This window comes from Carya illinoinensis, chromosome 3, assembly GCF_018687715.1.
Source record: "Carya illinoinensis cultivar Pawnee chromosome 3, C.illinoinensisPawnee_v1, whole genome shotgun sequence".
Taxonomy (NCBI): Eukaryota; Viridiplantae; Streptophyta; class Magnoliopsida; order Fagales; family Juglandaceae; genus Carya; species Carya illinoinensis.
In genome coordinates this window covers 31,110,019-31,134,446 of record NC_056754.1, presented here as the reverse complement: position 1 = coordinate 31,134,446, position 24,428 = coordinate 31,110,019, and the positions used below count along the sequence as shown (strand labels likewise).

The window sequence follows — 24,428 nt, the reverse complement described above, 5'->3', positions numbered from 1 at the left end:
AGAGAACAGACCCAACAAAGCCCAACAATATGGGGATTTTGCACATGAAGTCGAAGGATATTCAAAATCCTAGCTTCGAGGATGCAATATGTTCATGATGAGTTGGACAAAGAGTAGATTCCAATTTCAGTAATGGGGAAGTCCAAAGCTTTTAGAATGACGTTCACATGCGACAATATATAAATCAACTCATGTTTTAGTGTCTTAAATACTTGTCAAACATCGTTTGTCTGAAGTTGTCTATTTGTGTTCCAACTTTTCTTCCATATATAAATGAACCGTTCCGTTGCTACTATTTTAGTTTGATTTGATTGGTGAGAGCACCAACTATAATTACAAAATACTAAACTATTTGCTAACAACCAAAGCACGTACATATCCATTCATGATTGCACCCATATGAATATAGATCAATATGATCATAAAGTGACAAGTATAGAGCAATAAACTCCAAGAGACCGTTCAAAAATGAACAAAATTGGATAGTTTCATGGGTCCAAATCAAGAAATTCTCTCTAGCACGATGATAAGCAAGCCTTCCTCTAACTTTACCATAGATTAGTTTGACATTCAGGGAGGATTGTCTCTATAAAAACCTCAAGAGCAACTATGTAAGTCACTTATTCAATATATCAATTCTTATCTATAACAAGTACAAATCATGGGGTTCACTGGCTTCTCAAGCTGCCGTTCGCACCCTCCAAGATGTAGTAATGCATGAGAAGTATTAGCACTGGATGACTCTTTATAGACGTGTATATGAGGACACTTATGAGAAGGAAAAGCGCTTCAAAATATTCAAAGAAAACATGGCATATATCGAGTCATTCAATGGTGCAGGAAACAAACCATGCAAGTTAGGAATCAACCAATTTGCAAATCTAACAAATGAAGAGTTCATAGCCACGCGAAATAGATTCATGGTGCACGAGTGCTCGACAAAAACCTCTTCTTTCAAATATGAAAATGTAACTGTGTTGCCTTCTGCAATGGACTGGAGAAAGAAAGTAGCTGTAACACCCATTAAAGATCTAGGCCAATGTGGTAAGTACCTACTTTTAAAATGAACTATATGCCCTGTAAGATTGCTAACTCTTTCTTGTGATGTAATTTAGGATGTTGCTGGGCCTTTTCAGCAATGGCAGCCATGAAAGGAATAACTAAGTTATCAACTGGTCAATTAATCTCTTTGTCAGAGCAAGGTTGGTCGACTGTGATGTTAAAGGAATTGACCAAGGATGTGGTGGCGGTTTGATGGACAATGCATTCCAATTCATCCAACATAATCAAGGCCTCACTACAAAAGCCAACTATCCTTACAAAGGTGTTGATGGAACCTGCAATACAAAGGAAGAAGCTAACCATGTAGCCAAGATAAATGGCCATGAAGATGTGCCAGCCAATAGCGAAAAGGCACTTCTTAAGGCTGTAGCTAACCAACAGTTTCTGTTGCCATAGATGTTGGAGGTGCCGATTTCCAATTCTATTCAAGTGGTATTTTTTCAGGAGAATGTGGCACTAGCCTAGACCATGGTGTTACCGCTGTTGGTTATGGGATCACCAATGATGGGATAAAGTATTGGTTGGTGAAGAACTTGTGGGGTACTGAATGGAGTGAAGAAGGGTACATAAGGATGCAAAGAGATGTTGATGGAAAGGAAGGCCTATGTAGTATAGCAATGCAAGCCTCTTATCCAACCGCATAAGTTTAGAAACTAGAATAAATGTCATACAAATATAATGCGCTGCTCATTTTATATCCTCTCAATTTCTATTGTAAAGAGTCTATATATGTGAGTCTTTGGTTTGCAAACAGTTACATATCCATAAAAATTTGCAATACTATATTATTGTGGACAACATTTTTTGTTAATTCTAAGATAATCTCATCCACTCAATTTCAAAATGCATACTTTTGCTTATCTTTTTAGGGGAAAGTACAGCTAAAATTTGCACCTCTACTCTTATTCGTGGTGGAGAAATACGTAGCCTATTGCCAAAACAGTTTGGACTTTAAAAAAATCCAAAAATCAAGGCTTGTAAAATAAATCCATCGTATTCTATATATATCTATACAAAAGAATGTATGAGGAACTAAAGCTAGCTATACAAGACTTCTATGAAATCTCATCCACTCAATTTCCAGATTATTGCTTACCTTTTTAGAGGCAAGTAAACATATAACTTGTGCAACTTTCTCAGTCATGAGAACTATCATTGGAAGTTATGTAATGAAAGCAACTACTCAGTACCTAGTTCTCAGGTCAACAACTCCAACCAATGCATGCAAGAAATCTAGGGCCCTTCTTTAATTAGCTGGGTTGGGAATGAAGGAAATTTTGTCCACCTGTCACTCCTGTTTGCAACAATCATTGCCTTCCACACTTTGTTTTCCTCCAATCAAAAACACTTGAGGACTTTTGCACCTATGTCCAGGGGTAAAGCATTCATTGTAGTTGAAACATAATCCATGTTCTCATCTGCGCTGCATCGCACCAAGGGAGTGTTAGATGGGGATATTTTTTATGAATTCCTTTGGACTTGGTAGACTTTTTTTTATGTGACAATCGATCATCATGCATCCTTGCAATCCCAATGGTCTTCTTTAAAGTGTGGAGATTACATATGCGAACCTTGTCAGCAATTTCACCTTTCACTTACTAGAAATGTAACTAGTGCATTCTGTGGCCAATCCTAGAAATCACTACCACCACTAATTTAGTTCGCCTTGTAAATGTAACAATGCCAAAGATAATAGCTGCTAGTCATGGCTTCTTGAAAATCCAAGAACTATTCAACTTGATTGAACCACTCTATAGGATCAAACTCCGAAAATTGAAAATCCATTTTTGTGAAGTACCATATGTGTCCAACAGTGGTTGTAGACTCTTCCTTGTTTGATGGAAATGTAGAGCTATTTTCCTTACTCTCACTAGGGGTGTCATTGGTTTCCCGGTGGGACAAAAAGGCCATGATGTCCTTCATGGCAGTTTCGATCCCCTGTAAGGACTGCTCATTCTCCAAATGCTAGATGCCATCTAGTACCTCGTGTGCATCAAACTCAAGTTTGTCAATGTGTTCCTTTATAGTAGCCATCTCTGATACCAATGATATATCTCAGTTAGAGAGTACGAACATATTTCATCAACGACTAGTACCTCCTTCTAGTTGAAGTAAAGCCATTTACAGGATAATTTCATACCGATATGGCCAACACACTTCCTATTTACAGAACCTCAAAGTAACTCAACTACCCATCACAGACACTTAAACTACCCTAATGCACAAAATACATACTATTTAAATTATAAAATGAAATTAACATGAGCTGAAGCACGTAGTTGAATAGAGAGATCTGAAACCATCCCCACGTTGCATGGCTTTTCCATTGGTGTATCTTATACATGGCACACATGATCTGTTGCAACTTGTCTATCCTGAACTTGCTATTCCACATCTCTTGTTGCATGCATGTCCTTCTTGCCATGGTTATCGATATTGCTTCGGATTGGGTTTGCACTCTTAGAATGGTCTAACAGTATGCAAGCTGCCATAAACTCCATTTTAATAAAGAGAAGTCTTAAATCCTTGCACATTTAGTATTGATTGAATCCATAACTGCACCAAATCAGGATTCAGACTTGCACAAAATCAGCCAGCCATTATCACCATAATTTTAGGAATTAGTCATTGATTTGTAAATATCAATTATTGTGATACATTCATTTGTTTCCTTACTTAGATCAGCTACATGTATCTATTTAAACAACATATTCTTCATTGTAAAAAGCAAGTGACTAAATAGAAAAAGTCATCGGTTTCATATTCTTAACATGGTATCAGCCTAAACACAATCCCCACCCAGTCTCCCATGGCTTCCTCTTCAACGTCCCCACCCCCTACCTCCTTCATCACTCTTATTCCCCCAGTCTCATTCTCTTCTATGGACTCCTTATAGGAGACAATTTTTCCAAATGGCAAAAGGCCATGACTCAAGCTCTAAATGCCAAAAATAAACTTAGCTTTGTTGATGGTTCCTTGCCCCCTCCCGACCAAACTTCTCCCCATTACACACAATGGAATCAAACCAAAGATATGGTTCTTACCTCGATTCTCAACTCTATTAGCCAATCCCTTACAAACTCTCTCAAGTATCACACTAATCCACAAGAAGTCTGGATAGACCTTCAATCTCGCTTCAGTCACGGTAATAATGCTCGCCTTTATCATCTCAAACATGAGCTCTCTTCACTACAACAAAATACACATTTCATTCATGAGTATTACAACCAACTGAAACAAATATGGGATGAACTGAGCTATCTACAACATAGCAATGATCTCAAAGATCTACAACAACAAGCAGAGGATGAAAGAGTTTTCCAATTGTTGCAATGTTTTTGTGAATCTTTTTCTCAACTCAGGACTCAGATCCTTGCCATGGAACCCCTTCCCCCATCACAAAAGTGTTTTCTATTTTGTTTCAAGAATAACAGCCACGTCTCCTCCATATGTGACCAACATCAGCCGATTCTTTGGCCTTTGCAGCTCACTCTAGCCCCTCCAACAACCCCTCTAGATGCTCGGAATGTGGCCAAATAGGCCACCTTAGTGACTGTTGTTGGAGAATCATCGAATACCCACCTGGCCGAGATAATCGATCCAAGCCACGCCCTTCTCTACTCAACAAACCACTGTCTAAGGGGCTCTAGTAGCCAATGTAGCATCTTTTCCCTTTGGTTTGCTACCCGTAGTAGGTCTAACGCCAGAGCTCTTCCAGAAACTCCTAGATCTTCTCACCCCCACAACCATCATCGGCCAACTTTGTCAGTAATGTAACCTCTTCTCCTCATTTATTTGATAGCGGCCATGCTTGGGTTGTGGACAATGGTGCCAATGCCCACATGTGTCACGACCGAGCCACCTTCACTAAGTTCCATACCCCTCTTCCCCTCACTCAGTTCGGCTCCCCAATAGAAATACCATTTCCATTGAAGGAGTTGGCACATGTATTCTATCTGAAACCCTCATCCTTTCCAATGTCTATTTATCCCACAATTTCAATTTAATCTCTTATCTATCCCTCAACTTACCACCAATACCTCTTACATTGTTTCTTTTTTTTTTCTAAAATTTTTTTCTTCCAGGACCCACAATTGACAAGGTTGATTGGAGCGGTGATGTTTTCAATGGGCTCTATGTGTACTGGCCTAACATAGTCATGGCTCTCTCCAGCCGTGCAATCCACTACTAATAAATACTTATGCACCAATGTCTAGGTCACCCTTCTCATCTTCTTATCCTTTAGTTTTTTAATCATTCATATGTTATTTCGGGTTGTGATGCTTGCGCTTGTTCTAAACACACATGACTAGCTTTCTCTTCTAATACCAATAAAAGTTCTTTGGCTTTCAATCATATTTTTTTGACATTTGGGGTGGTTATCACACTCCTTCAATTTGTGGTGCCCATTATTTTCTTACTATATTTGATGATTTTTCACACACTATATGGATCTATCTCATGCATTATAAATCTGAGGCTTATACACATCTCATGCATTTTTTTGCCCTCATCCAAACTCAGTTCAATACAATGATTAAAATAATTTGAATTAATAATGGACAAGAATTTCCCTTGCACAAATTTCAAAATTACCTTCACACTTATGGCATTATGCATGGGCGTACCTGTGTTGAAACTCCACAACAAAATGGCATTGCGGAATGAAAACACAGGCAGCTACTAAACATTTCTTAAAGTCTTCGTTTTCAAGCCTTATCAGAAACAATACTTCTGGGTACATCATGGAGTCACATTATCTCCCTGAAAAACAAGTCAGCTATGTTTGTGGCATCATCTATTTTATGGCATGTAATGAAATGTGTCATCTTACTAAATCTATCCACAACCACAAAAATAGAATCTCTACCCCTTTTTGTCCTAGGCAGCCACAAAACAAAGTCTATAGATATATCTACCCATGACTCACTAGGAACAGGTAAGAGTGTATACAACCCATGTGGCAAAACCTTAGATTTGGCCTTTTTACGTGTGATGCACCTACTACAAATGCGATTGACGTCTTTTTTCATCTTAGCCCAAAAGAAATGTTCATGCAATATGTCTAAGGTTTTCTTGACACCAAAGTGTCTCATTAATCCCCCACCATGTGCCTCATGCACCAATAACTCACTCATAAAACAACTAGGCACACACAATTTGTTTTCTTTAAACAAGTAACTATCATGCTTGTAAAACTTACCAAATGTCGCCTTATCACATGCCATATCAGAAAAGTCAGTGTCATCGGCATACACGTCTTTCACATATTCAAACCCAAGCATTTTACCACTTATAGAAGTAAGAAGTATATACCTCCAGGATAAAGCATCAGTAATAATATTCTCCTTACCTTACTTGTAATGGATGACATATAGAAAGCTCTCAATGTATTCCATCCATCTAGCATGCCTCTTATTCAACTTACCTTGACCCTTAAGATGTTTCAATGATTCATGATCGGTGTGGATCACAAATTTCCTAGGCCACAAGTAGTGTTGCCAAGTCTCTAATGCACGAACAAGAGCATAAAGCTCTTTGTCATAAGTAAGGTATTTCAGGGATGCCCCACTTAGCTTCTCACTGAAGAAGGCGGTGGGCCGCCTATCCTGCATCAAAATAGCTTCAACCCCTATTCCTGAGACATCACATTCAATCTCCAAAACTTTGTTAAAATCAAGTAATGCTAACACGGGTGCAGAGCACAACCTTTCTTTAATAGTAGCAAAAGCATTCTCTTGATTAGCCCCCCAATGAAACCCAACATTCTTTTTAATGACTTCAGTGAATGATGCAGCAATGGTGCTAAAGTCTTTAACAAAACGCCAATAAAAGCTAGCTAAACCATGAAAGCTCCTTACCTCAATGATGCTCTTTGCCGTTGGCCACTCCTTGATGGCCTTGACTTTCTCTTCATCCACTTTAATACCTTTTGTACTAACAACATAACCAAGAAAAACAACTTTCTTCATTCAAAAGGTACATTCTTGAAATTAGCATACAACTTTTCACATTTCAACACATCAAACACATATCTCAAATGCTCAATATGTTCATTTAAGTCCTTGTTGTACACTAGGATATCATCAAAGTACACAACCACAAACTTGCCTATGAACGCACGTAGAACATGGTTCATTAAACTCATGAAAGTACTGGGCGCATTTGTAAGACCAAATAGCATAACCAACCATTCATAAATCCCATACTTAGTCTTAAAAGCAGTTTTCCATTCATCACCCTCTTTCATTCTAATTTGATGGTACCCACTTTAAAGATCAATTTTACTCAAAATACATGAGCCATGCAATTCATCAAGCATATCATCTAATATAGGAATGGGATGGCGATACTTTACCATGATATTATTAACCGCCCTGCAATCAACACACATCCGCAATGTCCCATCCTTCTTAGGCACTAGAAGCACTAATACTGCACATGGGCTTATGCTCTCCTTCACATACCCCTTGCTCATCAAATCCTCAATTTGCCTCTGAAGCTCATTTGTCTCCTCTAAATTACTCCTATCAGCTGGTCAGTTTGGAATAGTAGCCCCAGGCACAAAATGAATCTGGTGCTCAATGCCTCTAATGGGTGGCAACTCATTAGGCATTTCCTCTGGGAATACATCTTCAAACTCCTACAATAAAGAAATAGTCAAACTAGGAAGAGATTTCATCAAGATTAAAATAAGACTCTTTATAAATAAGAAAAATCATAGGGCAATCTGCTAAGAAAGCCCTATTAACCTCACTCTCTCTTGCATAGAAACTCAATTTTGTCTTTCATTTTCTCTCTACAAACTCTCTCTCTTTTTCACTCTTTATTTTTTGCTTATTTTCACTCTCACTCTTTCTTTTTTGCTCAATTTCTTTTCCACTCTTTCTTTTTTGATTACTCTCATTTTCACTCTTTCTTTTTTGATCACTCTCATTTTCACTCTTTCTTTTTTGAGCAACCTCACTTTTCAATTTCAATTGGTACTCATAGACCTGTCTTGGAGTTAAAGGAGCAAGTTTGATTGTTTTGCCCTCCTTTACAAAGCTATACATGTTTTTGAATCCATCATGTATCACTCTCCTATCATACTGCCACGGCCTCCCAAACAAGATATAGCCAGCATGCATAGACATAACGTCTCAAAGCACCTCATCCTAATACTTTCCAATGGAAAAAGTAACTAACACTTGTCTATCCACCCTAAACTCCCCACAAGCTTTCAACCACTACAACTCGTATGGTTGAGAGTGCTTCAAAGTAGGTGAATTCAATTTCTCAACTAAAGTAGTGTGAGCAATATTAGTACAACTCCCCCTATCAATAATCATACTATATACCTTGCTATTGATATGGCATCTAGTATGGAAAATGTTCTCCCTCTGTTGCTCTGCATCATTCATCTTAATTTGTGTGTTGAGAGCACGCCTGTCAATAAGGGACTCACCTGTTGCGGGGTATTCTACTCCGTCATCATCACTAGAATCCTTCAACTCGGGCATCTCATCACTATCATCCTCACTTGCAGTCATCACTTCCCCATTATCACGCCTAATCATCACACGTTTGTTTGGACCTTGAGAAGATATGTGCCCTGAACACAAACACTTAAAGCATTTAATATCTTTATTTCTAGAAGGTTGGGATGCTACCTTGGGTTTGTTGCTAGTTCCTTCATCTTTTCCTTTAAGTGGCTCGGTCTTTGCTTTTGTTACAGCCCGATTATCTTTCTCCCACTTTGGTTTCCAAGAAGTGCTAGAAACCACTCGTTGGAAACCAAAGTGTACCTTGATGTCCATTTTTTCTTTAATTGCCTAACCACCTTCATAGCCATGTGCACCATGTCTTCTATTTCTACCTAATGTTATAACTCAACCACATTGGCTATCTCCCTATTCAAACCACACAAAAATCTAGCCATAGTGGCCTCCCTATCCTCCTCTACATTCGCCCGTATCATAGCCAGCTCCATCTCCTTATGGTAGTCCTCCACACTCCTAGAACCCTGTGTAAGATTTTGTAATTTCTGGTAGAGGCCCCTATTGTAGCGGCTAGGTACAAATCTCCGCCTCATGAAAGCTTTCAACTCTCCCCATGTCTCGACAGGCCTCTCATAATTCATCCTTCTATTGATCAATAATTGATCTCACCAAATAATAGCATAATTAGTTAACTCAATTATTGTCAACTTCACTTTCTTCTCCTCTAAATAATTATGACAATAAAAAATCGACTCTATCTTCTTCTCTACTCTAAATAAACTTCAGGGTTAGTTCTACCTTAGAAAAATGGTATTTTCATTTTGATGCTCTCAAGGTCCCTATCTACTCCATCACGATCCCGTGGGTTTCCCCTAAATCCTCTTTCACGCCTAACTCCTCTATGCCTACCCATCCCAACTTCAGACATTAGGTCTTTTGCATCCATACCATCTCCTTCATCTTCATACTCATATTCTCTTCTAGGTTTGTGTCTCCTCCTATCTCTCCCACTATGCAAACTTCTAATTACTTCATCTTGTTGATCCATCCTATCCCTCACTTCCCCTAACATCATGTTTAACCACTCAAATTGTTGTTGCATGGCTTGCAACAAAAAAGAGTTATCTACTATCCCTTTTGGTGATGTGTCACTTTTATGAGACATCGTACACACTGCAAAAAAAAAAAAGTGTTAGTGGAAAAGACCTCACACGCCCCCTTACGTGTTTACACTCAAATATTGGCACTCCACTCATGTTTCACTCTTAATAGGCTTCTTTTTTTTTTTTTTTTTTTTTTTTTTCCGATAATGATCTCTCAGTCCATGGCTTTTACCTCAAGATTTTTTCCATTCAAGTTCTTTAAGAACTAATTGAACTCAATCAAGACAATACAATCTTATTTTGTTTTAACTAGTAATTAGGTCAAAAAATAAAGAACAAGAGAAAAATACGGAAGGAATAAAATAACACGAGACTTAAGAAATTTATATGATGGAAAGAGTAATTAGAAAACAAGATACCAACTAGATATATGTATTCAGCCCATTTAAAGATAAAGCTCAATCAATAAAATAAAAATTTGGATTTTTTTTCGATATTTTTTATCTTTTCTTTTCCTTTCTTTTCTTTTCTTTTCTCTTCTTTTCTCAACAATTCAACCAAAAACAAAATTGCTCAATTGTGATAATGAAACAATTGAATTCAAACACATAAAAATTGACAAGGAAATAGAAGGGAATCAATGAAACCCTAGAAATTTCAAACCCTAGATGGTGCAAATTTTGGCACCCCTCGAACAAGGAATTTAGCCATCCTATGATGATGAACACGAAACCCAAATGATGGAGTAATTTGACAGCCCTAGGAAAAATGAATTTCTGCACTTTTTTTTGTAACCCTAGAACAATGAAGCCCTAGAATTAATAATGCAATAAATAAAAAAGATAGAATCAAACCTGATTGAAAACCGAGCTCTGAATACCAAATGATGTGAAACCCAATCAACTCACTCTAAGACCCAACAACAATATTGGAAAACCAACCCAAAAGAGCCAAACTCAAGTCTATGGATGGAGAATCTAGACCCGTTGAGAACTCATTTTAAGAACCTAAATTATATTAAAATCTAGACCCGTTAAAGAACCCATCTCAAGAACCCCAGATTAAATAAACAATCCCCAAAACCCTAAGTGAACAGTGACGCGCTGTAATAACTTCTAAAATCCTAGTTCATATAAAATAATAACTTTTCAAATATGCCCTTGGCCAAAATACAAGGCCTACCCAAAAACCCTAGCTCATTAGAAATATGACGTATGTGGACTAAGCATCCTCAAGCCCACTTATTCTAAACTAATAATAAATTGAAAGCCTTAACAAAAACAGGCCCTATATTGAAGTCATGTCTTCCACAGCTTGTATCAAGTGGATCAAAACTAGTTCTCCTTCCTTCAAGCCCATCTTGAGTGTTGGGCTATTCCTAGTTTCATCCCAAGTGGTTTGCAGCAATCCTTGCATTGCTTCTTTGATCTTCTTGGCTCTTGATCTTGTAATTAGCTCATCTTGCAAATGATCTTTAAGGCTACCTCCACCTTGGTTCCCATCTGGAAATTTTCACCATTTTTCATGCAGGTTGGGCATTACGGATCTTCATGCACCAACTTAAGGAGGAGTATTGACTGAATCCGTAACTGGACCAAATTAGGATTCAAACTTGCACAAAATCAACCACCCATTGTCACCATAATTTTAGGAATTAGTCATTGATTTGTAAATATAAATTATTTCCATACATTCATTTGTTTCCATACTTAGATCAACTACATGTATCTATTTAAACAACATATTCTTCATTGTAAAAAGCAAGTGACTATACAGAAAATGTCCTCGGTTTCATATTCTTAACATTTAGTTTCACAGATTATTCAGTTTTCTCTCTGTTGGAATTGTCAACTTTTGATAAAGATTTTCTTTCACTCAAACAAGCCACACATAGTAGCAATCTTGTGTTGCCATCTACTGGGTGGACCCCTTTCTCGTTATTTGAATTCTTGAGTTAGAAAAAGATTTCCCTTTAAGGTGTAGTTATATTTTTTGTTTTATGGAAAGTAGTTTCCAAGGTTTGATAATTGAGATAAATTTATATTAGAGCTTGACCTAACACACTCATTTGGTGTGGATCATCACAGAAGGCCAAAAAGGTTAAACCTTGATATTTGACTTATGTTGTTGGTTGAAGGAAAGCTAATCAGATTGGTGAATATAATTGGTTTATTAAGCTCATAGTACACTAGGTTTATGGGTTCAACCTCAGCTGGCCACTTGTTATTATTTGAAACAGAGTCCCTCTCGACCTTTACCAAAGCAAAGCAACAAAGAGATCAAGATAAATGCAAGGAAAAATGATGAAGTTCATCACAAGAGGAAGAGTTAGAAAATCCCATTTCCTGGTGTGTTTATTTTGTTTTCTCTCTATGAATGTAACAAAGTAGTCATTGAGAGCAACTCAAATTACTTCTTGCCTAGACCTAGAACTACATGCATGTAACGTGTTTGATAAAAATAGTCAATAATCATTATAAATATACAACATGGCCAAACCATGAGTCTACATGGAAGCCAATTTATTTCTTCTCAATTTTATGTTTCTATATGGCATCAAGAGCCATTGACTCACATCACCAATGGTAGACTTCTTTAGCTCCTCACCCCCTCTTCCTCCTATCTTGTTAACCTTCACCATGTCATAACATTAAAGCTCACCTATGACAATTATCTTCTATGAAAGGCACAATTGATTCCATATGTTTGGGACTAGAATTTATTTAGCTACCTTACCGCTCAATTTCCCCCTTCCTTTCACAATCCCCAACCAACATACACCAACAACCACTATAAGCAACCTTGCCTATCTTTTATAGGTTCAACAAGACTAAATAATCCTTAGGACCATTATGCTACATAAGTTTAGATATTGAGCTGAGTTGAGATGAGTTGACTTCTTTATAAATAGTAGTAAGTTGAAATGGTGGAGTGAGTTTTGTGGGGCCCACCTAAGATGAGTTGAGATGTGTTTTGATATTAATATGAGTTTAGATATTTTTATAGGAAGTTGAAAAAGGATGTAGGTCCGCGTGTAAAGAGGTGTTGAGTTGAAAAAAGTTGTGGATCCCATGTGTAAAGAGGTGTTGAGTTGAGTGATGTTTAGTAATTTGAGAGTTATGTTTTTGGATGTTGGGCTAGACTTAAATTTGAATTCAACTCAAATGAGTTGAGATGAGTCTATGTTCCAAAAGAAGCATATCTTCTTTCTGAGAGAGTATCTTGTGCCACGCTGTGTGCCTCTCCACCTCTTGAGATGTTTCGAAAACACTTGAGACCATTTTCTCAACCCACTCCCAATCTCGATGTGTTCATAACCGATCTTAGCTCTCTACCATAAAAAAGGCAGCATGTCATTGTTGAAAAGTTTCAAAAGGTGAAACTCTTAGCCAATACACTTGCTACCGTCGATCATCCTCTCCCAGGGTTTGAGATTACCACCTATCTTCTAACTATTCTCAATTTTGACTATGATTCTCGTCACATCCATGATCACCAGAACTGAACCTATGACTCTTGATGAGTTATATGGCCACTTGTTGACCCATGAACAACGACTGGAACAACAAAATGTTACCATTGATGTTGGTACACTTTCGGCTCAACATGCTACTTGCACATCTCAAGGTCGTGGCACTACTCCTTGCACCTCCTCTGGTGGTTCCAACTCCTCTCGGCAATTCTCCTCCTCATCTGGTGATGGCTAAGGCAGGGGGTGTGGTCATGGACAACCCCTCAATTCCAACTCCATCAATACATCTATCAATTGCTCACTATGCCAGGTCTACAACAAATATGGTCACACAACCCTCAAGTGCCATCACTGATTTGATCACTCATATCACAGTGAGAACAATCTCCAATGTCTACTTAAGTCGCAGCTCCCCATAATCAAGGTGATCTCTCTTTGTATTTGAACACAAGTGCTACAAATCATATATCTTATTTACAAAATCTCAACATTCAAGCTAACTCGTCTTGATCAAGTCCACATTGGCAATGGCCAAGGTTTGGATATTAATCATATTGGCTCTGTCCATTTATTTGGTAATCGTCAGCTTAAATTGAATAACTTCGTACATGTTCCTCAAATCCAAAAAATCTACTTTCAGTCCATCGATTTACTTGTAACAATAATGTTTATTTTGAATTTCACCCTCACTATTTCTAGGTCAAGGATCGATCCAACCACGGGGGCAACTCTACCGCACAGTCAGAGTAAAAATAGCCTATATCCTTTAGCCTCTACAAGTTCAGCTTCATATTCATCATCATCTACCTGTCTTGGCATCTGAACCTCCTTCAACAACTGGCACTAGCATACGTCTTGGTCATCCCTTTGCTCGTATTATTCATCAAGTTATTTCTAAGCATAATTTATCTATAACCAATAGTTGTCAGAGTCTGCCCATATGTAATGCATGTTAGATGGGCAAAAGTCATGTTCTTCCCTTTCTTGAATCCCCCTCTACCTCTTGCTTTCCCTTAGAACTCAATTTTACTGATGTCTGGGATCCTCCTCCACTACATTAGCTAGCAATGATAAATACTATGTTTCATTCGTTGATGATTTTAGCAATTTTGTCTGGCTTTTTATTACAGAATAAATATGATGGTCGCTCAGTTTTTCTTACTTTCAAAACTCATGCTAAACACCTATTTGATAAAAAATAAATAAATAAATAAATAAACCTTTGCAATTGGACTATGGTGGTGAATTTTGACCCCTTACCTCATTTCTTTGTAAATTTGGAACATCTCACAGGTTGGCTGTGATGTCCATAGATTATGCTTGGGACCAGATAGACATCTGAAGTATTAGAACATACAACACAAGGTTACCTACCCCATTCATGATATATAAAGATGTAATTTTCCTAATATGCATCTAGCATTATGTAATATTTGTAGTAGATAATTTTGTTTAGTAATACTATGCATCAAATCGATAATATCCCAAATACTTAGAATATGATCCATGCATACTTGACAAAATAAACAATCATGATTACAATGCGGGTCTCAAAATACTATAATCTCAAAAGCATTGGAGACTAAGCTCATAATTACATCACCAAAATATCACTATTGGCTAGTTCATCGAGCAACTTGTGTGACTCGACTAGCGATACCATAATACTATCTAAGAATATAACTAAGGAGGCTGCAAGCTCTGCATTGCTTTGGCGACATCTAATCAATGTCCTCCAACCTGCCAGGCTCTGCTCCCTCTCTGTTCCTAACACATCTCCTACCATTAAGGGAGAATGGTAGTTGGGACTACTTTGGTGAGATTTAAATACAAATTTCAGCAAATTAACAGAAACCTTCCATACAGGTTAATGATGCATGCATAGCAGTAAAAATATGAATGCATAATCAAAGTCATAAGTAAATATAACATAACATAACTTGACATGTAAAATAGGGTTAACTGACATAAGTTGAACTAAAACATCAACTGAACTTGAAACTTGACATGACATGAATTTGATCTGAGACTTGACTCGATGCTAAGAATGCAAAATGTCATATTTTTCTCCCTTAATGTCTAGCCTTTTATACTTATTTGGTGCCTAAATATACTCATTGTTCTTATATTTTGATTTAGGATGCAAATGGAGTCGTTAAATGCAAAACGAAACTGATTGGGCTATTCTGGTCAGTTTCGACATCGCTTCGTAATCTAGGAATAACTCTCTCATCCAAGCTCTAATTGAGATGATTCAAAATGATATGGAACACTAAGACAAATCTATACAACTTTAATGTTTTGATTTCTTAGAGATACTGGTTGCACTCTAAATACCTTATTATTGGATTAAAATGCAAAAATGCGAATAGAAACCATAGGAATTAATGTGTATTCTTAAATTGAGTTTCTATTTACGTTGGGATACTCCTGAGCATTTTTTTTATATTTAATTTCAAAGTTTATAAAAGAGAAAGTCAAAGTCCAGTGAAATTCAAAGGAGGAGCTTCATGGGATTTGAGAGCAATTTGGATCAAGAAAAAAAAAATCACAAATGGAGAGACTGCAAGAAGTCCAAATTCAAAATTTGCTAGGAAACAGTCTGAACATATTTTAGTATTTTGACTGTAACTTTTTACTCACATATTAGATTGATGCGATTCTTGATGCATTAGAAAGTTATCTTAAAGGGCTATAAATTTGTCTCTACTAAGAATTTCCAAATTCGAAATCGTGAAGTACATACGTGGCTGCCAAGATGAGTCCTAAAATTTAGGCGATTATTTTATGCAGAAATTATGAATATATTATGATTTTTTTCCTACCCTATATAAGTATATCATTAGTATGAAAGAGGAGGGGAAGAAAGGCACAATAGGCAGATTTGAAGAGATGAGAAAATCATTTCTATGGCCGACTAAATTCTCAAGTAGGGCTAGCGGTCAACTTGCACATTAGATGGTATTTCTAATTTATTTTTAATTTATGTATTTAATTTTCAATTACTAAAACTCTTTTATTTTATCATTCTTAATTCATCATTGATGTTTTCTTCTCTGAAGAATCATAGAATTTATTCTGTTTATAGATTCAGTCATGTTTTTTCTATTGAATGGATTAGTTCTTTGATTATATTTGGATCAATTATTTATCTATATTGATTTAGCTCTTTGCTGCAATATCGTTCACTGAGTATATTGTCGTCGTTAGATTTTCTCAATTGGAATAGTAATTTACATATTTTAAAAGTGGTGAATGCTTTTTCAAAGGGTTACATTTGATTTAATTTTGGTTTATAAATCTATACCTTCCGATTGGGAATTTCGGGAACTGAGTTCCTAATTGAGTTATACAATGAATTAAAAATAATTAAAATACTAGAATTGTGCAAGGGATTCTTGAAACTCTACTATTCATCAAATTTGAGTATTTCTTCTGTTAGTAACTTTGCTTCATTTTAATTTGTATTTGAAATTAATCTTAGTTCTCCATTACTTATTTAATATTTTTTTTTAGTTTCTTTGTTCTTTTTGCTATTCTTTTAATTTGTCTCCCTGTGGAATCGACACCCTAAAGCTGTGCTACAACTATCGTGTTATTCTTTGGGCATAATTAAATTTTAGCGTCATTGCAGGGGAGACGGTAGAAGAATTGTTAGATAGTTTTTCTTTCCAGTCGTTTGTAAAGGCGGTAACTTCGTTCCCTCTTTTAGCTTGCTTCATCTTTATTTTCTTTTCTTTTCTCTTTTTATAGTTTTGGTTTTTTTTTTTTTTAGTGTTGTGTTTTTCTCTACCTTACATGCACAGGTATAGAGACGTCTTGGGTTGGTTTGTTTGTAGACCTTTGTTAGAGTTAGAGTCAGAGCCTATTTTTTCTAATCATTTGTTTGATAATTTTTTTTAATTCTGAGGAAATGAGTAAAAATGGAGATCAACCCACTAGGACCATTTAGAATTACCTCCACCCTACATGTACAACCACACTATCATGCATCATGTTTCCAGCTAATACTCGCCAATTGGATTTTAAAATAGGGATGATACAATTTCTCCCTACTTTTCATGGTTTAGAAAATGAAAATCCATATGTGCACATTAGGGAGTTTGAGGAAGTATTTGAGACTTTTCATGGTCAAAATTCAATTGATGACATTGTGAGACTTAAGTTCTTTCCTTTCTTTTTGAAAGATAGAGCTAAGAGTTGGCTATATTCACTGAGACCACGATCTATTGGGTCATGAAATGAGATGACTCTGATCTTCTTTAATAAATACTTTCCCCAATATAAGACCAATGCTTTAAAAAGGCAAATCTCCACTTTGGCACAAAAGGATAGTGAGACTTTGTATCAGTCTTGAGAGAGATTTAAGGAGCTATTGAGTACGTGTCCTCACCATGGGTATGAGAATTGGCGCTTAGTGAGCTATTTTTATGAGGGACTTACACCTAAAGAGCCCCAATTTGTGGAGATGATGTGTAATGGTGAGTTCTTACAAAAAGATCCTGATGAAACTATAGAATACCTCAATGAGTTACTGAAAAAGCTCACATTTGGACTAGACCTAGTGCTACTGAGAGCACAAATAAGTCACAACCTGCAAGAAATCTAAATGGTGATGGAATTTATTATCTCAGGGAAGAGGATAATCTAAAGGCTAAGGCTAAGATGCTCACTAGAGAGTTAGAGGTTTTATAGACTAAGGACTTAAAGCCAACACACGTGGCTAATCATGTAGAGTCTTTTGGACCATGTTTTGTGTGTAGCGGGGTAGATCACCTTGCCCAAGAGTGTCCCACATTTGTTGAGATGAGAGGGATGTATGAGGAATAATGTAATGCCTTAGGTATGTACAAGAAGCATTTTACACCTTTCTTTGATATCTACATTCCTGGGTGGCTTAATCACCCCAATTTTAGCTGGAAGTTTGAAACCCAACCACCTACACATCCCCCTAGATCATATCCTGCACCATATCATACTCCTTCATCTTCTAGGAACTTCATAAAAGATACTTTACATGCTTTTATTGGAGCACAGGGTAAAACTAATTAAAAGTTTGAATCTTTGATTATGCAAGTTGTTGAAGGAAACAAAGAGATCAAGAGTCATATATCCAAGATGATGAGCTCCTTGGGTGTGAATGAGCATGGCAAGTTCCCTTCTCAACCTCAATCTACACCCCAAGGTTAACATATGGCACAAGGAAATTTGAAAGAGGTTAATGCCATTGTGACAAGAAGTGGTAATTCCTTATACATCCCAACAACTGATAAGCCAGAGAATATTGAAGAGGGACAAAGTAATGATAATATCGAGTTGCCCAAGGAAGCCGAGGTAATCAAGAGCTCAGTTAAGGTACCATTTCCTCAAGCTTTAAAATCTAGTTTGCGAGCTTTGAATTCTAGTAGTGAAATCTTGGAGAACCTCAGGCAAGTAAAAATTAACCTTCCTCTTTTGCATGTTATTAAACAAGTTCCTACTTATGCAAAAGTTCTCAAAGATTTGTGTACTATTAAAAAGAAGCACCATGTTAAGAAGACAGCATTTCTGATAGAGCAAGTTAGTGCTCTAATTGAGCTGCGAATTCCTCCTAATTACAAGAATCCAGGTTGTCCAACCATTGCATGTAATATTGGAAATCATGAGTTTGGGCAAGCCTTGCTAGAATTAGGAGCTAGTGTTAATTTGATGCCTTATTCCATTTTTTTGCAGCTTTGTTTGGGTGAAATTAAGCCAACTTCTATTGTGCTTCAATTGGCTGACCATTCAGTTAAGAAACCGAGAGGGATAGTTGAGGATGTTTTGATTCAAATTGAAAAATTTTATTATCCTGTTGATTTCTTAATCCTTGATACCAGTTCTGTTGTTGACTCTAATTCTAAAATTTCCTTAATTTTAGGTAGACCTTTTCTCGCTACTACGAACGCTCTTTATAACTGCAAGAATGGTCTAATGAAGCTCTCTTTTGGGAATATGACTCTCGAGTTGAATATTTTTCATATTGAAAAACAACCAATAAAGGATGATGAGTGCCACCAAATTTACATGATTGACACACTCATAGACAATGGAGTTCACACAACTTATGATTTTGATCCCCTTGAATATTCCCTTGTTAATTCTGAATTTGATACTATTAGTGATTCATCTAATATTATTGATATTTGTGTTGTTTTTAATAAAACTCAGAATTATGGAACACAGGCATAGCAACCGAAATTTGAGGAGTTGCCTAAGAAAGGTGAAAGACAAATTCCTGTAAGTATGAGAGCACCAAGAGTTAAATTAAAATCTTTGCCTAAGTCAAAAATCTATAAGATTAAAATGAAAACGTTTCATTGTAAAAATATTCTTACGAAGAGGTTTGAGCCTAATGACCGAGTATACTTATATGATTTTGGACTTCACAAACACCAAGAAAAACTTCGGTTTAGGTGGACTGGCCCCTTTGTAGTGAAAAATATTTTTGAAAACAGGACAGTAGAAATAGAGGATCCTAAGAATGGCCGGATCTTTAAAGCAAATGGTCAACGCCTTAAAGTATTAATTGATAGGCAAGTTCAGGAAGTGGAAGACATTCCACTTGTGGATCCGGTCTATCAACCTTGGCCACACCACGCATATATGTTTTTCTTTATTTGTTTTGTTTGTTTTGTTTTATTTTCATTTTCTCTTATTTTATTTCTTTCCCTTTTTGTTTGTTGTTGTTTTCTTTGTTTTTGTTTGTAGGTTAGTTTTATTCTGTCATTTCAAGTTACCATCTTTGGTGTAGTTTTATTCTGTCATTTCAAGTTACCATCTTTGGTGCTTAGTGAGCTACCCACGTCACTCATCAGGTGTATTCCACCATTTTCAGTTACTCTCCATTCAATTTTGATTTTTAAACATTAAGGACAATGTTTCATTTAAGTTGGGGATGGTGATGCAAATTCAGTATTTAAAATACTTGTTGGAACTCTGCAGTATATTTTCATGTGTCAATTTTTTTAATTTGCATCACACGTGCACCATTTTTACATGTGTACTCATTCTCATTCATAGCCATCTTCATGAATTTACCAAACCCAGCATAATTATTTTCTACTGAAGCATTCACAAAATCCCTAATGCACTCATTTAAGCTTTGTGGTAAGATGGTGGTTTGACACATGTAGCTAGAGAACTCTTTTGCGCAAGTATTCATGTGAGTTTGGAGAGTATTGAGAGCATACAAATGTAATAAATTGTGATAAGCATTCATTGATCTGTTGAATTAGACACTTCTTTTGAGAATATCATTATATGGTTTGTGCTAAGATGGTGGATATACTTGGGATATAATGAAGGTCAACTTAGGATTAACATTTGAGCCTTTCAAACTAACCCTTTCCATCATAGACCCCTAGTAGCCAACTTTGAGCCAATATGTGACGACCCGCTTTTACGTGTTTTTTCACTGAAGGGTTGTTTTTAATTTAATTAATATATTGATTTATTTATTTTAAATTATTGTGTTTTAAATTGGTTTTTAATTTATTTGATGCGGTGTTTAATTTATTTAGTCGTTTTACAGTTTTTAATCTCGTTTTCGGTGGATCTGTTTTGTTTTCTGGAGTGAGGATTGAACCTCATTTCTTCCCTCCATCTTTTCTTTTTCCTTTTTCCTTTTTCTCTTTTCTTTATTTTTTCTGTTTTCTTTTTCTTTTTTTTCTTCCTTTTCCCTCCCCTCCCGCGCGACCCCCATCCCCCGTCCGTCTCTCTCTCTCTCTCTCTTCTCTCCTTCACGCTGAAAGCTTCATCTACCCAGACCCACTGCCGCCAGCCACCGTGCAGCACACCACCCCCACCAAAATCTTCCCCTCCCTCCAGTGAACCACCCCACCAAGTTTCATCCCCAACCGTGCCGCCGTTTAGCCGAAAAAAGCCCATCAAGCCAACCGGTTTTTGCTCCAATTTGCCGCCGTCGCTCCACCTCTGGCCACCACCTCTTCACCACTTCATCATCGACTCCTAGCCATCCTAAACCACCCATTTTCAGCCTCTAACAGTCACCGGAATAGCTCCCACGAGCTAGTTTCTGTTTTGGGCATTTCGGCCCTTCCTCCGCAGTTTTCGCCGTCACCCACGGCCAAACTCCACTTTCACTAGCTTCATAAACATCCTTAGGCTATTTCCTATCAATCCCGAGCCTTGGTTTGTCCCCGTTCAAAAGTGGGTATTTTACAACCCACGACCACAGTGAAATTTTACTGTTACGTTGCTTTCCTTCCGCCGTTTGCAACGCCGCGAGCTTTCTAAAAATACCATATAGTGCTGTAAGTATTTTCCAAACTCTACTTTTAGATTTAAATGTATTATACTCTTACAATATTTATTTATCTGCTGGTTGGTTGATTCTGGACTGAGTCCGAGGAGTTCGGAGGTCGGATGGATGGAGGACGGAGTTGCTTGTTTTATTGATTTATGGATGGTTGATTGTTTTGTGCATTGATATCGCATTTACATGGTGCATGCACGTGCGTTTTAATTAAATTGAGAAAAATCCTGTTTTATTGGCGTGAATAGATTTCGGGTGCGTGTGTCTCACGAGCCCAAGTTGGGATGGGTTATTATCTCGATGGAGCTCCTCTGGTCACTCGGGAGCGTAATATACTGAGTGACGTCCCCTGGGTTGTCGCTGGGCGACGACGGGAGTGGGGGCTAGAGGATGCTTGGCTACGAACGCGCCGGGAGCGGAACCGGGCATCGCTCTACGCACCGACTCTGTGGCCCTTCGCTGGCGAGGGCTAGAGGATGCTTGGCTATGAATGTGCGGGGCACGAAACTGGGTATCGCTCGTTTAAGCGTCACATGCGTGGTCGTTACATGCGGTGTGGCACTGGAGTCAGGGTGTGTGGATGACCCCTAGGGGAGGTCATGGTGCATACGGATTAATTGGTTAACGATTTGAGTTAATATGGGCCAAATGTGACTTTTGGCGTGATATTTGGAAAGTTTATGTTTTTGGGCCAAATGGGATTTTTGGCGTGTGTGGAAAAAATATGATTTTATGGGTTTTGTGCATTGGCATCCTTTCATGCATATTGTTTGAGTTTTATATGATTTTATAGGATGATGACCCGTGATGTCATCATCCGGACGTCTCGATTTCCCCGTGTCCGTGCATGGGGATTTGGGGCCGTCACAGGTGGTATCAGAGCGGTTTGGCTCTGGGTAAAACCACATGTCCCGTAGGTAGTACCAGAATGTTTTTTTAAGGTTGTGTTTTAAAAATTATGTTAAGTAAAGTTGCTATTTGATTTGTTTTATTTGTTTTATTTGTTTGAGCTTGTTTGCTTGTTTTTATTTATTTAGTTATGTTTTTGCAAGCTGGTTTCTTTTGTTTCTTGTTATGTGGTGTTGGTCTTTGGTTTTTATTTTTGTTTGTTGTTGGTTTTATGTGTTTTTGTTTTCTTAAAGGGGGTCAAAGGTTGTGGTGGCAGGAAAAAATGGTGAGACCAAGGAAATCTACTCAGGAGCCACAGGGTAATGCATCAAGAGATGACTCTATAGCCCAAGCAATACGACAGAAGACGGAGTTTATGCCGCAGAATTTTAGGCCATAGCAGACAGGGCCTTGGCCACAACCAGGAGGACCTTTGCCATAACAAGGGGGTCCCTGGCCGCAACAAGGAGGGCCTTGTCCACAACAAGGAGGGCTTTGGCCACAACCAGAAGGTCCTTGGCCACATCAGGGAGGGCCTTGGCAATACCCAGGAGGATCTAGTAGCATGGTGTAAGCCGAATGCACCTATGAGCACTTTCTGGCGCATAGGACACCACACTTCACTGGAGAAGAGGATCCACTTCAAGCTGGAAAGTGGATCAAGGATTTGGAAAGAACGTTTGACGTGTGTGGTTGCATCAAAGCGTAACAAGTACTCTACGTCAGCTATCTGTTGCAAGGCACCGCTTCTGATTGGTGGGATACCAAGAGGGTGATGCTGGAATCAGAATTGGGATCTTTCACCGCGGTGACCTGGCAGTGCTTCAAGAAAGAATTTAACGACCGCTTCTTTCCCGCTTCTGTAAGGAAGCAAAAGGCAAGAGAGTTCTCAAATTTGGTTCAAGGGAGCACGACAGTGGAACAGTACGCCCGAAGATTTATAGAACTTGGGCGATTTGCTCCCCACCTCATCGCCACAGAGGAGATGCGAGCTGAGCATTTCCAGGAGGGACTATGCCCTGATATACGCCGTATGGTGGTCAGTCACCGGATATCCACTTTTCAGGACTTAGTGGATGTGGCCACCCTTATAGAGCGAGAGAATAATCTGTGTATGGGCTCCCCTCCGGGTCATAAGAGGCGGAGTTTTTCTGGTGAAGGAAGCAGGTCGGATTCGACTCAGAAATTCATTCAGCGAACCGGAACTCGACCTCAAGCGTCCTCAGGTGTTCATATGGGAGGACGAGTGCCAATTTGTGGAGCATGTAATAGGGCTCATGAGGGCGAGTGTCGGCTGAGTGGTGGACCCTAGTGTTACCGATGCGGCCAAGTGGGACATATTGCTCGTGAGTGCCCCATCAGAGTTCAAGGAAGCCGTGGAGGTAGACGCGGAGGAAGAAAAAATCCAAGACAAGTAGTGCAAGCCCGGGTTTATGCTGTCACACTCGGAGATGTGGATGATGAGGCGCCAGTGACCCATGATGCTGGAGTAATTACAAGTATGGATTTAATTTAATTTTATGTTGGATTTAATTTTTGGTGTATTTGGTTTCTCCTTTGTTTTTTTGGATTTCATGGGTTAATGTGTTTGGTTCAGGGAGAGTCCATTTGTATGAGTTTTATGCTTGCACTTTGTTTAATTCGGGTGCTTCACAGTCATTTGTATCTTCCACATTTGCGCGGATGTGTAATTTGGTCACGGAACCTTTGCCAAAGTCATTGGTAGTGGCTTTACCCGATGGTGAAATGGTGTGGTGTTCCAAGGTTGCGTTGGGATGCCCATTAAATTTTGATGGAAGGTTCTTGGATGCTGATTTGATGGTGTTTAAGCTGTTGGGTTTTGATATCATTCTCGGGATGGATTGACTATACCGATATTCTGCGAGTATTAATTGTAGAAGTTGGGTAATTACCTTTCAGCTTCCAGATGGTGATTGTCTGGAATTTGCGGGGAGTAAGTTAAAAGAAAAGCCGGTAATTATATCGGCAATTCAAGCAATAAGAGAGATTGCATGGGGAGCAAATGCATTCTTAGTCCAGATGGTATCCATGCCATCTGAGAAGAAGTCTTTGGTAGACATTTCAATTGTGGAAGAATTCCCCGATGTGTTTGTGGATGACTTGCC

General features: G+C 38.1%; 1 non-coding gene and 1 pseudogene across 1 annotated transcript; one reads left to right on the top strand and one right to left on the bottom strand.

The window, feature by feature from the left end:
* Positions 1 to 668: 668 nt before the first annotated feature.
* On the top strand, positions 669 to 1,706 carry LOC122305718 (annotated as a pseudogene).
* A 15,705-nt stretch (positions 1,707 to 17,411) lies between these two features.
* Positions 17,412 to 17,519, bottom strand: LOC122305894. Its single transcript, XR_006241324.1, has one exon. It is a non-coding gene; the product is annotated as a small nucleolar RNA R71 (small nucleolar RNA).
* Positions 17,520 to 24,428: the final 6,909 nt, after the last annotated feature.